The sequence below is a fragment of the Telopea speciosissima genome, chromosome 9 (genome assembly GCF_018873765.1).
Source record: "Telopea speciosissima isolate NSW1024214 ecotype Mountain lineage chromosome 9, Tspe_v1, whole genome shotgun sequence".
Taxonomy (NCBI): Eukaryota; Viridiplantae; Streptophyta; class Magnoliopsida; order Proteales; family Proteaceae; genus Telopea; species Telopea speciosissima.
Genome location: NC_057924.1, coordinates 23,789,317 through 23,805,148, shown reverse-complemented (window position 1 = coordinate 23,805,148; position 15,832 = coordinate 23,789,317). Strand labels below are relative to the sequence as shown.

The 15,832-nt window shown below is 37.5% G+C and overlaps 1 long non-coding RNA gene across 1 annotated transcript; it reads right to left on the bottom strand.

The window, feature by feature from the left end:
* Positions 1-1,055: 1,055 nt before the first annotated feature.
* LOC122639441 lies at positions 1,056-10,173 on the bottom strand. The gene is made up of 3 exons (XR_006329511.1): positions 10,163-10,173; positions 8,852-8,855; positions 1,056-1,130 (listed from the first exon to the last, which is right to left on the bottom strand). It is a non-coding gene; the product is annotated as an uncharacterized LOC122639441 (long non-coding RNA).
* Positions 10,174-15,832: the final 5,659 nt, after the last annotated feature.

Here is a 15,832-nt window from a genome sequence, read left to right as displayed (position 1 = left end):
CTTGGTTATGGATATTAAGTATAATCTCACATTAACAATCATGGAAAAGGAAATTAGAGAGAGAGAGAGAGAGAGGAACAGAATTCATACAAAAATACAAGGTTTGTCTTCCTAGACAAACCAAGGCAACAAAAGAAAACTAAACAAGGAACCTTCCAAGATAAACCTAAAGACATGATTCCAGAATCACTAAAAAAGGCTATTGAAAGTGATAAGGACAGACCAAACCAACTTTAAATATCCCAACTACAAGAACCAAAAACCAACCAATGAAAAAAGAAACAAAGGGATACATAAGACACTATAACTGAGGAAAAGAAGCACAGACAAACAATACATGAAGGAAATAAAGAAGGTTCCAATGAAAACCATTTATAAAGTTTTTTTTTTTTTTTTTTTTTCATTGAAACCAGGCCTGATCTCAACTTGGTTCTATGGTTAATAGCTTCTTTGGACAAACATATATTATCTAAACAGTACTTCAGAAGTATTTTAGTCTGTTATAGGAGAACCATGTGGGTGCATGGATGGAAACATATATTATCTAACAGTACTTAGAAGAATTTGAATCTTTTCGATGTTCTAAAGCTGACACAAGTATTAGTTAATTCTAACTCATACTCTTGTGTTCTATTATATATGTTCTTAACTATAAAACTTTAAAGAATCAAAGTATTTTCACAATAATCAGCAATAATTTATTCTCTAATTGAGAATAAATTGAGAAAGTGGAAAAACAAAAGACAACATGATACACTAATTGTTTAACTATAATGATACACTAATTGTTTAACTATAAGGATAAGTACAGGGTTAAGACCCTAGACCACATGCCTTTACAATAACTAAACACCCCTCCCAAGTCCAAGCAAGACAAAATTCCAAATGGCAGTCCACATCTAGAGTCTCCTACGGCACCATTTTGGATGATGTTATCTCTTCAAGGAGCCGGTGACTTCTCATCTCTCCAAGCCAGCGGGACAGCATCGACCCCCTGTATTTTGTTTCTTACAAGTCAACTTCTCAGGGAAACAAAAGAAACCATATACAAATTACCTTCTTCGTGACCTCAGGAACTTCAAGAGTCTTGGGCTAAGAATCTAAAGACAATTTCTGCAGTAAATCCGCAGCTTCTATGGTAGGAAGAGTTGAGAACAATCTAAGTTTCTGCAACCAAAGGCATCTACTAAAAACTAAATTGTTCTGCCTCCCTATAATGGTTTGACAACTCAACTAAAAACTAATTGAAACATTTAAAGACCAAAATACTAATACTAATTACAAGTGGGTCATTGAACTCAACCAACAATAACTTGATGCTAGACTGATGTAGATTTAGAAAAGATAGCCACAAGTAAAAAACAAAATAATTCAAAATTTAATCCCAAAGAATGTTAGAAAACATCACAACTCCGTAAACAATTTAAAAGTAAGAGATGTAGCAAGCAGTGGCTTACTCATAGCAAAAATGTTATATATCCAAGCTTGTAACACACCAGATACGGAGCAGATCATATCCAATTCCTTTTCTTGACAAGTCAAAGTGAATTATATATGGCATAAAAAAGCCTCTACTGTAATGTATAAGGCCCCAAAATCTAGACATCGGTTGTAAGAACATTGAACAGAAAACGATCTCCCCCCCCTAATAAGCAGAAAAAAATTCAATGCTTTTGATAAAATATCCACTACTTGGGATTCAATACAACTTGAAACCCACTTAAGTACCATTTTTCAGCTCCTTTAGTGACTTAATGTGAGGGTTTACTATGAACTTCAAAAACTCTCATTTTATTACCCTCTTACCAAAGGCTACAAATCATAGCACAGCTCCCATAATTTGCTACACCTTCTATTCAGTCTGGTTCAACTCCAGCCTCAGCAGAGGCTCTTTATATCCTGAGACAGTAAGTCAGTGACCAACTAACCCCAATATTCAGTCTATTAATGCTGTCATGTTGAGATAGGGTATCAGTATCAGTGTTAAATATCCAGCAGATGGTAACTAATCAGATATTTGAATACAGAGGTAGCATTCGTTTAAGCATTACCTCTGTACCTCAAAAACTGTGTTAATATTTGGGTTGTTGGACCGTTTGAGGTTGAGATTGCCTCAAATGATGGGTACAAGGGGAGCAGCAGCAAATGTGGATGAAGCACATGAAGAAGGAGATCCAGGAAAGATGGAAGGTGCACATACAAGGGTTCATGAAGGAGAAGAGTTTAAACACAATGGCCTTGTGCTCAGAATACACAGGCAAACAAAGGAAACAACAAGGCGAAAAAAAGATAAACAAACTAATACATCATTCAAATAAATAAAACCAAATCTCAGACAGATGAACTTCCATTAAGGTATTATACATAAGCTAAAAAGCTTTCCCACAAGTGCAACTCATCTCGATTTTAAGATTCAGGAAGCAAATAAAGCATCTCTGTAAGGATAGAAAGCTCAGACAATTTATAGAGAAGAGAGAGAGAGAGAGAGAGAGAGAGAGAGAGAGAGAGAGAGACAGTCACACACACAGAGAGAAAACTTACAGAGTAGATAGATTGTCGCTGGCCGAATTGAAAGGAGATGGTGAATCTGCTGCTGCAATTACCGACTGCCACAGGGGGTATTCCGATGTTGTGAGGTCGCACTTCGTAGGTCGCTACAATCGCCGAGGAACGGAGACGGAGAAGAAGGGGGCAAGGGTCTGGGGATTTTTTCAATGAACCAGATGCAAGGTCTACCGAAGACTTGAATCGAAGGCCCCGTCCTAGCTTCGGAGGTTGCTCGAGCTTCGAAGCCTTCTCAGAACTAGCACCAGAGACGTTAGGGCTTCAGCTTCTCAAACGTTTGCAGAGATTCTCCAATCGACGAAACAACAAACAAAGCAAGGTTCAAGTCGTTTCTCGGGTTTTGATTTTACTTGCGTTTTTGGTCAGTAAATTAAAATTGCAATCTGACCTCAAAAGTGAAATTTATTTCCCATGGGAAACACAATTCCCTGACAACCAAACACCTAAAATTATTATCCTTTGGGAAAAAAATTTCACTTTACATCAAAATTTTCCATTCCCCTTGCAACCAAACAAACCCTTAGAGAAAAGTGTTCGTCGAGCTACCCTTGAAGCAACTCTTCATGAGATTTTGTTTGAGATCATTAAATTTTTCAATATAAAAAAGAGATCGCATTTCCTCTGTAACAAAGGGGGTCTCATTTCTTGGCTCATGGGTACAACTATCAACTCTCTTTATAGCAATAGAGAGATTTTCTTCAGGGAGCTAATCTCCAGTACTTTTGATGCAAGATAATTTTACTAAGTTTTTATTGTACTTAATTGAATAACTAAATTTTTATTGTTGTCTTAAGTATGTGTTTATTTCCCAATCCCATTTGCTATTGATTTTATTTGAATATGTTTACTCTATCTCAGGCTTTGGATAAAATCAGCTTCCTTTCCTTCACATGAAAGAGATTTTGGGTGAAACACAAAGCTTGAAATTCTGGTTAGTAAATAGCTTAAGAAATTGCTTTCTATTCATGATTGAGATATAGGAATTAGAAGAGGATTTGATCATTCTTAATTGTCTAAGATACAGGGAGATAGGAACATTCGGGTAACAATGGAATTTAGCTTTTGCTTTACTTTTTTTTAATTGAATGACTTATTGAATATAATTTTGCTTCATATGCAGCCTTTGTAAGGAAAATGAAGACAAACAATGACCTCAATCTCATTGGACAATTTGGAGTTGGGTTTTACTCCATATATCTTATTGCAAACTATTTTGAGGCATTTCATTTCTCAAGGTTGCCTCCGGTCTTTTAGGAAGAGATATTGTTCCACTTCCTATTTCTGAATTACAGGTATACATGGGAGTCAAAAGTTGATGAGTTATTTGCAGTCTGGACGTATATAGTAAGCTAGGACATGGAACTGAGATCTGATTCATCTTTGAGAGGAAGCCCAATAATATTTAAAGAACAAACTAAAAGTGGCTGTAATTCCTCTTTGTTTATTTTCCTTGCTTCGTAAACTGACATCATTAATCATAATAAAGTGCTTCCATATTGCTGATTGATTATTGGTCTCTCTCTCTCTCTCTCTCTCTCTCTCACACACACACACACACACACATTTTTTTGCATGTTTGCTAGTATATATAAGTGTACAAATGCATGCTTCGTGGCTACTTTTTTACTTGACCTTTTTACCCTTTTATTTATTTAAATATTATCTGATCCTTCTTATCCTTCAAGTCCTTCTTTGTTATATTTTTGGAATCTTTGGTACCCATATTATTTTTTGCAATTTTATATTGTTATTTCTTTTAACTCAAATATATATTTTTTTGGGTCGTGAAATCCCTTTGTTCTCCATTCTCTCTGCAAACCCTAACATCAGCAATGGAAGGAGCCATTTTAGCACCGCCGCTCTTTGATTTGATTTTTTTTTTTCCTTTTCCACTTCCTCTCTTATGGGTTTCTTGAGGTTCTGTTTCATTTCCACAGAGAGAATGAAGCTTTGGAGGTCAACCTTTAATGATCCTATGAGTCTTGGAATTGGTTTTCGTTGAACCAGAACCTCCAGTTTCTTTCAAATTCCGATCTTGGTCGTCGGCAGTAACACTACTACGAATACAATCGTAACACCGATCCTATTATCAATATTGGAAATTCCCGTATAAATATCTGTGTTCTATCTCCCTTGTTAGAACGTAGTGTTCTCGAAACGACTTGAAGTGGGTAGTTCAGAAGCTAAGAGGAGTTTTTCTCTTCTTTTCTACAAAAGAAACCCCAATCTAAGGAGGGCTTCGTTTCCTCTTTTCCAGTCATAGCCCTTCGAAATCTCAGGGTCTGTTCATGCGGGGAATATCGCCTATGCTTGTGTTGCTTCAATATGATCTTGAATAGGTTAAAGGTGAAGCATCGGAGATTGTCCGATTGAAGAATTGCAGCACCGCCACTTTTTGATTTGATATTCCAATCTTTAATTTGGCAGAATTTTCCCTCCAAAGTATGTTTAATCAATTAAATGCCATTCTATGGATAATCTATTGTGAAATATAGTTCATATTTTATTTTCTTTCATTTTCCTTTTTTATTTTTTATTTATTTTTATTATTCCCTCAGTTTCCTACATTCTCTTTGGATGTTAGGATTGGTGTGATCTGTTATGGTGAGAGCCAGATGAACTTTCATGTATCGATCACGTATCGATTTGAGTTTCTTTGCCGAAACAAGTAGAACGGCTCTTCTCGGGTAAAATTGAACCTCTCTTTCTCTCTTAGCCTATATTTTGTTTTCTGTAATTACCCATCCCTCTGACTCTCTATGCACTGATTGGTTTTCTGCAATTATCCATCTCTCTTTCGCTCGCTGTTTGGTTTCTGCAATAATTCCCCCCTCTCATCTCTCACGAGAAACTTGGTGTTTTTAAATAAGATCAATAAAGAATATGAATATGCATCATACATCAGTTCCCTGTTTTGGTGTTTTGGACTAATCGTATTTTATTTATTTATTTATTCACCTAGAGCAGTTGACAGCCTTATTCTTTTTTAATGTCCTTGAATTCCCGTCTCTCTGTTCAATTCGTGATTCAATTCTTGCTCAAAATTAAGGTATACTTCAGTAAGGTTTCACCATCTCTGACCCATAGCCCATTGTCCCTTCCCTTCGATTTAGTTCTTCAAATGAATCAAGCCCTATAACTCAAGTCTCTTTTTAGTCGGTCCCATTCACTGCAAATGTGACTGAAGTAATACTATGCTATTTTGGTCAACAAGGATTGAAGAAGAGGCCAAAGGCAATGGCAACCAGTGTGGTGGTGAAGAACTTGTCCAGTGGTAGAAACGATGCCAGAAATTTGAAGCAAATTTAGATTCCAGGTGTTTCTCCTTCTTGCCATTATATTGTTTTTTTTTTTTTTCAAATTTATTCAACTCTCATCTTGCTATTTAAATAATCATCCCCATATCATGTTGGGGTATTTTCAATTTGGATTCTTCAACACACCCTAAATTCTTGCGGTTTTTGTTCGTTGTCTACTTCATCTATTTGGTTAGACTTTAAAAACTTTATCTGGCCATGAGAAGATGTACCATATGAGTTTTTTTGCTCTCATTTTATGTGTTCTCAGGTTTGATTATTTGAGGGATTTTGGTTACAATTCTAGCCCAAAACTTGGTTTGCATGCATTATCTTTATATTTTAATGATCAAGTATGGCAGACACTTGGCCTTTTGGCTAATTACGAAGAACAGGTAGAAGTTTTTCCTATCTTCCCGGCTGGGTAATGGGATTGATTGTTCACCCTTACCGTTTGAGTAAATCCTTAATCGATCCTTACAGGGCAAGGGTAAGCATTAATCGTCCCTCAGATCATTTAGGGGGTAATTCCATTATATCCATCCCCCCAGGATATGATGACAGCAGTGTCCAATGGATGCTAGCATGATTTCCAATTTTTTTGCTAAAACATGAATGAGCACCAAATCTGCAATTGTAGAGTTAAATTCGGTTTCCTATCCTAATAAAAGCCACAATTTTTTTTCTTTTTCATATTTGACTAATTTTTTGTTTAGATGAAAATTGTAGGATGAAACTCTACTAGAAAAGCTTGAAAGCATGGAGGACAACAATAGTGAAATACCACAACAAATTCTTCATTAAAAACCGTGTATCATCTTTCATAGCACTTACCTCAACCCTCAACTTAGATATTGCGAACAATCGGATACAAGTACGACTAAGAATTCTAGGCTAAATATAATCGAAGATGTGTTGCTAAAATCTTGTAGCTTCACTAGCACCAAAAGGTTGATGCATTTAGGGTTCAACTTTACCTAGGCCAAGAGTCTATTTGTCATCTCGATAGATGGACAGCTTATGTTGTGAATAAGAGAGTCCTTGTGAACAACAACAGTGGCAAAGATTCAAAGTTCATGTTAATCAGGAAGCCCTCTGTGCTGGTTTCATGCTTTCATGCATTCTATTAATGAACCAATGGTTAATGCAGGTTTAAGCAACACTATTAAGCAAAAGAGGAAAGAGAAAGCCGATAAATGGGTAGTGGAGGTAAGCTAATCTTTGACATTGGGCCTCTTTATTATTTTCATGTGTTTCTTCGAGTTTCTTCCTACTTTAGCCCCTTCCCCACCCCCATTCCCCCCCTCCAAAAAAAAAAAAAGGCTAGAGACCTGCTAGAATGGCAATTTAATTTTTTTATGACTATGTTTACACTTGACTATCTTTTGGATTTATGCACATAGATTGTCCATTTGTCACATCCCAAACCATCCCCTGGGAGGATTAGGTAGGTGACCCGGATTGCGTAACGGCAACCCGCCGAATCCCATGGATCTAGAAGCAGTTAGTACACTCACAGACACACATCCATAACATTACCACAAGTAAAATCAGAGTGCTGCAGATAATCTACATTTATAAAGGAAGAAAGAAAAAAGCGTAGCGATATGGGGAATGATTTTGATATATACATAAGTAAGATTGTTCATTTCTCCCATACAACCCATAGACAGAATTGTAAGATCTAGCTTACACGTAAGCGGAAATAAAGTAAATATGTACAAGGCAAGAAAACTCAACCCCAAAAAGAAGGAAACTAAAACTAGAAGCAAGAACGGTGATAAACTCCTGACAAAGTAAAAAAGGAGTCCCTAAAACAAAAAGCATCAAGGGCACCCTTCACGGGTAATCATCAGTAACCATTGAGAACGCTCGCATCAACGGCACCACCATGGCTCTCCTCCGCGTAATGAGCCTCCACGCCACAGTGGCATACACCTGTACAATCATCTAATAGAAAAACATATATAACAGATTGTGAGCCCCACTAAGCCCCTGAGTAAAACATATCATCATGCATGCATATGCAACCACATTCCACATGATCCTACATGATATGCAGGTCCAATTATTTATTAGTTACCTATCAATACAACTAGGGCAAGTTAGTGCTATTACAATCCCCAATACATGTATCATTGGTGCGGGCTTTTACCCCTTCCCATGATACACCCATTGAGTTGTCGGAGAGGACCAGTCAGCTTCAGCATACATACCCTTGGTTAGCCTGACCAGCCCTGTATGATTAATCCTATGAGGTAACCGTCTTTTTGTATTATAATTCACCTTTTCGGTGCTTCCCAAGCATATTGCTCGAGGATTTACCTTGTTTGGCATATAGCCATAATTCACCTTTTCGATGCTTCCTAAGCATATTGCTCGAGGCTTCCCGGCATATTGCCCGAGGCATCCCGGCATATTGCCAAAGCTTCCTAGCGTATTCGTCCGAGGTTTTACAGTAGCCCTCACAGGCATCCAACACCTTAACCCCTGTTGGAAAGGGTGCGTAGCACGGGTGATGAAACTCTAACCCCATGTCTATATGGCATCGTATGAGTCGGGTGGTGTCAACCGCATCCTATTATTCTACGGGCTATCATAGGCCTCATTTCCAAGCCGACTACAACATCTAGTCTAGCATACACAATCAACATGGAGTATTCAAGCAGAATTGATCAACAGTAACACAGTGTTGTAATAATTATAAGATTTGAAGTTAAACATGAATTATAATGTGAATGTCATGAAAGTTAGATTCAGCATATTACTGATGTTACACGTACATACACGATGACATTTCACTCACCTTGGTCTAATCCTACTGGTTCAGTTGTTTGTTCAGTTTCGACCGGTACCTGGCAGTGCACCCCGAGCGCGAGGATCAAATCCTAAAGTATAAATTAGAAATATGTCATTTAATATTCCAAACTATTTTTGGATGTCCTAGTGTTGATCTAGGCTCACTGGTTTGACTCGGTGCACAATCAGACATCACTTGGAATTCTCGGGGCCTTGCACTGGGCTTTAGGCCTAAGTCCCGGTGCATCATCCGAAGAATGTGGTCTAGGGGCAGAATGGTAATCTACCACTGTAGTACATGATTCTAGGTCATAACAGTCTTACAACACTATCCCTAAGTCAGCAGTGCTACAGGACCAACACAGACAGGGTTTCCAAGCCCTACGGGCCCACTTGGGTACCCAAGGTGTTCATAATTATAGACAAATGTGAGGAGGGGTATTTTGGTCATTTACCACCTCCTTACACTGTTTACAGTCCATATGTAGAGGTCCCAAACTCAGATCTACAATATCAGTCTTTTTACTTCTCTGGGTGATATCTCTGGGTGATGTGTGCATCGCCTAGTGCTATCACCCAGAGCCTGTTTAGAACTTGAACAGGCTCCAATTCCAAGGTTTTGCACCACAGGCAGTGCCTTGATCAATCCCCATGCATGTTAGGTCATTATGGAGCTCATGGGGTGTGGTTTGTAGTGGTCCACTCGGATCTTGACCTGGGCCCACCACTTGGCATCCAAGAGCTGCACAGACAGCCCAGTGAATAGTAACCCAGCTATGTTCCAGCTTTTGGGATTGGGCTGCATGCAAGGGTAGATTTACATGTATAATCATGGTAGTAGGCTGTCCCTACCAAGATCCAGGCAAGGGCTAGCCTGTATGCACAGATCCAAGCCCAAACTGCCAGATCTGGGCGCAATAAGGCAGTGCATCCTGGCACAGGGACTGATTTCAGTCTCAGATGAACAACACTAAAAATACATGAATATACCTCAGATCTTCCATGCACATGTTTGCATGTTGGATCTGAGGCAGCTCATGGCAGCCCTCAGCTGTTCTGGGCTATCCATGGCCAGAAACTCATTTAAATAACAGAGATCTAAAGAGATGAACAGTAACAGCAGTACAGAATCATACTTAAGGTATGATTTTACACCTGTAATAGTCTAGGATGGCTGCTGGACTGAGCTGATGCACAAAGGGTAAGCTTCCCTTCTTCTCCTTCCTTCCTTCTCCTTCTCCGTCTCTTTTTCTCTTCTCTCCCACGATTTCAACAATTGAAATAGGTCCTAAAACAGAGCTGGGGTCCTCTATTTATAGGCCAGCCCTCTACTAAGGCCTGTTTGCCTGCTTAGGCCCATTTCAAGAAGTATTTTTATACTGATTCTTAGTCATTTTGGGCACTCACTTGGGGTCTACAAGGGTCTAAGGGTATGAGATGGTTCCCTAGACTCCCTTCAACCTGTGGAGGATGCCCATGGCCAATATGGGTGGTCCCCACACATCTGCAGATTAAAATACTGATTTTTCCCACTCTGGGTGATGTGTCCATGGCCCAGTGCTATCACCCAAAGAATACAGCAAAGCTGTTTCACTTTGGGCTTGCACAGGGGTTTAACCTAGGGTTGGGGCCTTACACCTACACCTAACCCAGGGTCTTTTGCACCTATTTTTGGGTGTGGGCCCCACATTTATGGCGAGGAGAGAGAATACCTGGAGTCCATGCAGTACATGATGCTGTGGGTAGTGCAACTGCAAGGGTCTGCAATCCTTCTTTTGACAGGTATGTAGGAGGACATCCTCGGGGGTTCTCCATTAAATTCAATCACTGGAGTGATACTCCCACAGTGTGCTTGGCTGCTTTATCAGGGGTTTCTGTCCTTCATTCAAATCTCCAGCCACTCAGTGGCGGGTTTGACACCATTTTTTGCTTACATTGTATTTCTTGATCAGTACATTCATAGGTGGGCTTAATGGAGCTTACATTGCAACCCTTTCATTTTATTCCTTTTTTCAATGAGTATTAGGTCTTCATCTGTTAATAAATTATTATGATTATTAATAACTTTCTTTGTTTAGTGGATCATTCCATGTTTTGATCTATGACTATGATGGGTTCAATCCACATTACTTAATAGTTTCATAAAAGTTTGGCTTCTTGGTTATCAAGATCTATATTTTTTTAGCGCGTTCAATTCCATTTTTTTATGATATGACATTAGTAGTTGTAGGTGTTCTGTCAGGTTCTTTTTTTGGTTAGCCATGTTCAACTGTCTTTTTGTTGGTATACGTGGGTTTGATCTTTGTATGTGGTCATGTGACTGTCTGTTCTAGCCTTCCCAGTCGACTTGCTACTGGTTTGAACCTGATTATAGAGCTTTTATTTTTGCAAAGAATCCTTGTTATGTATTGTAACAATATAACATCAAGTCTGCTGCATTCAGATTTATTGTTCTGATACAGTTTCCTTGCTAGAAAATACTATTGGGATCAGTTTATGTACAAAACACTTCAAAATTTGTAATTGTATGCTGATCTTTGACATTGGACTTCTTTCTTATTTACAGATGTGCTTCAAAGTTTGTAATTGTATGCTGATCTTTGACATTGGACTTCTTTCTTATTTGCAGATGTACTTCTTTGATTTTCTTCTTACCTTAGTTCTGCCCCCCCCCCCCTCGCCCCCAACAAAAATGGAGTTAGAAACTCGGTAGAAGGGCATTCTAATATTTTCATTCCTATGTTTGCTGTAAAACTGCCTTTGGTGTTATGCACAAAGATTTTCATTCCTATGTTTGCAGTCTATGAAGTATATCTCTATGGATATCGAGCAATGAGTTGATAGCTCCTATGGGAATATCGTCACAACAGAGAAGTGGACACAGCGACTGATGGATAAGGGCGTCAGCGAGGGGGCAATTCAGGATACCAAGCGGATCTTGGCATCTTAGAACCAGTTTTTGCATTCCAAGCATGAGCAGTTTCTCCTCAATGATAAGTTGTGACAGTCAAAGCTATATTACGAATCTCAAAAATCAACTTGCCAATCGAATTCAAAATTCTTCTTCGGTTTCCACAACAAGTACTTCATAGCATCCCCCTTACAAGGTTGTAGGATATAAGTTTATCATTTTGTTGCTTTTTTTACATAGCTGTATTTGGATTCTTCTATGCATATCATTCTTTACCTAACAGATTTCTTTGGATGGCAAGTTGTTACAATTGGTATTGTTGGAAGATCAAATCTTGTTAAGATATCAGAGCAGCTCAGCATTCTACCAAAAAGAAAAAAGAGCAGCTCAGCAAGACAGGTCAGTTTACAAGGCCTTGGATTTTCATGTGTATGTTAAGTAAGGAGAGGAACCTGGAATAGTAGATTTTTTTTTCTGGGTTCTCATATTTTCCTGCAACTAATATTGGAGTTCAGCTTCACATTTAAAGCTTCATTTTCCATATCAACACAGAGCAATTTTTTTACTATTTTTTACTTCAAAAGTTCTGCTTTTTTTTATTCTTTTTCCCATTTGAATTCCTCTCTGGAAGTATAAAATATGAAGTATAAGCAACAAGCGTTTCATCTTTGTTGTGTTGTTACTGTCTACTCAATTTGTAAACTAATTTTGTATTGTTTTACTGCCGACGATATTTTTTGTTTCCTCTAAATCAACATTCCCCGCAAATTTTCAATTGCCATCTTTTTCTTGTATATTTTCATTAATAACAACCTTTAGGATTTTTGGTATGTTTTCACCCTTTTCAGCTCTCTCTCTCCCTTCTTGGTTTTGCATCTCTATCCTATGGTATCTACAAATGCTTTCAATAGAGGCAAATAAGTCAAAGCTCCTACAACTCTTAAACCTGAAATTGTGTTGGTTGAATTCATTGGTGTTGGAGATGTGTTGTATGCATGAATGAAACACTCTATCTCTCTCTCTCTCTCTGTGAAACACATAAATTAGAGCTCAACTCCCTTACACTGGGTTGTATCTCACTCTTATCACCCCAAGAATAGCATATCCAAAGAGATAGAACACGACAATGCCTCATAGAATCTAAGGACATGCAGTATTTGGAGACCAACTATACAAGTTCTAAGAAAGCCATGAACAAGTGCACACATTCCCTAATATGTTTATAAGCCGCTTTTGCTAACATAGTGATTATGAGTTTGATCAAGGCTTTTATAATTTAAATATGGGTCTTTAGCTCAATTGGCAGAGTACTTGGGGTGTGGGAAATGACTCCATACCTCGAGTATGGTGGTTCGAATCCACTAAGTCCCTTGTCTATATTTTGATTTCAACCTAAATGGTAGTGTCATAGGAATTGGTATTTCATGATACAGAGAACCCAATGGCTTACAAAGTTGGGTCTCCATCTAGCTTGTTTAATTTTTGACTGTATGCTTTTATTTGTTATTGGGCCCATAAATTTGTTTAACTGAAGCTTAAAAAGATATATGGATAAAAACGGGCTTATGTGTTAGATACACTGAATCAAACTGATTCTTAATTCAACATATATATTTTAGTAGACCTTGTTGAATAAACTGCCAGGATGCACAAATATTGACCAGTTGCTACTGCCTCGTCCCATGCTTACATATCTCTCTCTCTCTCTCTCTCTTTCACACACACACACACACACGTATACATGCTTCTCCATACGTGCATTTGCACGTGCATATTTACTAATATATATATATATATATATATATATATATATATATATATATATATATATATACACTAGCATTGCAAACTGCACGTGTGACTATATGAGGGAGGAAAATTGTGGAGAAAGGGAGTTAAGAAGCTTTATCAAACATAGAAAGATTTCATAAGTATAAAAAACAAATAGAAGAGAGAGACACATAGCAAAGAATCTCGATCAGAATAATGAAATATTCTAATCCAGATTGCCCTTCCTGCTATGTGCTCGAAATACTTCAACACTGATAATTTAGAAATCTCATAAACGAGAACTCAAAACTATCCACAATAACCATTTAAATGTCAACTAAATGACATTAACTACATTACTCTTGTTTTACCATTCACTCATTCAGATCTATTCAAAGTCATACCAAGGTCATCCATGTGCTTATTACTCACTTCTTCGCCCCAGGTCATACTTGGTTTACCTACCCCTTTTTCTTCTAGTTCCTCTAATCTTTACCATACAACTCCTTACTGGTGCATTTAGTGACCTACGTTGTACATGTGCAAACCAAAGAGGCCAAAGAATTGTATCCAAAATGAAAGTTCCAATATTCTTAAATAAATGTACATGATTTATAGAAATAAAATGTCCTAATATCCGCTACATGGCATCTCTGTTGAACTGAAATTTAAAGGAAATGTTGTCAACATCACTATCCATACAGTGACTCACTATCCATACAGTGACTTTCACATAATTACAAATATCCTCTTCAAATCTCCTGTAGAAATATGTACAGTGCCCACAAATCACAATTACCGGTGCTTATTCATTGCTGTCAAAGTCTTTATGTGCACTTCCATTTTCATTTGATGTACTTAAAACTTTGAATTCTTAAAAATAATTGAGTCTCCCTACAAATGTATTCTTTTGTTAAAAATATCAAGAACTGAAATTCTAATTAATCAAAGGGATAGTTTCATGGTAATATATTTATCCCTAAAGTTTCTGCAACTACAATCTTCACAAACCCATTGTCAAAGGGCAAAGACTGAAAAAAAAATCATTGAGCTCAGTTTTGGTCACGGTTGGAATGGAAATCATGGACCTTTCATCATAGGAGGTGCATATAGAGACATTCAAAGGCAAAACCCTAACTACAACAGGCCTTTGCATTGGTCATTGTTTAACAATGAAAGAAAGGAAGAAATTGGATGCATGTGAACTTCAGATCATAAAGTAAACTCATTTCAGATTCAGATGTTAAGAAGGATCCATTAAAGGGTGGTCCAAGCAAACCACATGTGAAATGACCATCCCATCCCTTGTTTTTGGGTGGTTTCCATGGGTTGGACGCTCCAGCTCCCGCCACTGCAGGACAGGAGCCAAATCCAACTTGATAAGCTCTCCCTAATCCAATGGCATTGTTTTTCAATACTCAATGCTCCTGGGTACACGGCGGTGGTGATGGCGATCTACAGAAGGAAAGAGTCACGGGAGGTAATTTAGAGAATGAGCGAAGAATATGATTATTTGCAATATAGAATAAGAGAGAAAATCTCATGTGAGAAAGGAAGATATGATATTTTTATAAAGGATTATGATATTCTAACTAAGAATAAGAGAGAATCTTTTGGTAACCAAATAAGAGAAAATCTCGTGTTAGATGGTATTTAAACAAAGAAGAGGGAAAAGTATTTCAAGAAATAAATAAATAAAAAGATACTAAAATTTTATGATTTTATTGATAAGGAAACTGAGATTAGGAGAGAATTTGGAAAGATATAAATTGGGGTGGGCGGTCATATTAGGAGGAGTGGGATATTATAGAAAGAGAGAGAGGGCAACGTGCGAGTGAGAGAGAGAGAAGGGGGGAGGGAAGAGTTTTGAAAGGAAAAAGGAAAGTGGGAAAGAGAGTAGAAAAAAACAAAAAAAAAGGAAAGTGGGAGAGAGAGAATGTAGAAAGAATCTTGGACCACTAAAGATTTTGGTCTCCAACTTATTATTTGCCATTAATTAAAAAAATTAATAATAAATAGTAAGGATACCTAAAATTATGAAATTATAAGAAAAAATGACATAAAGATTAAGAATTGAAGAATGGAATTTTAAATAAGAATGAAAGATAGAATAATTAACTGAAAGAATTACCACAACATGCTTTTATATAATAATAATATGATAGTATATATATGTTTTGACTCCACCAGCATAAAAGCTACCCCAAACAATTCTATCAATGCACGTCACACAAAAAGTTAAAGAAATCGTTAAGTCCCTTTCCATAGTGGAGTACTGATTCTTCCATCCAGCTATATGACCTCAATAAGCAAGCTGCCTTCTACACGTTTAATTAACTATGACTATGATTTCGTGGAAGGCAGTTGAATCAATTAAAAAAGATCAAATGTTCTCTACTTTGATTTCTATATATTTTTTTTGGGGAAAAAATCTCTACTTTGTGTTGATTCCTATGTCCTCTCACAGTGAACCATGAATTGACGTCTCTGT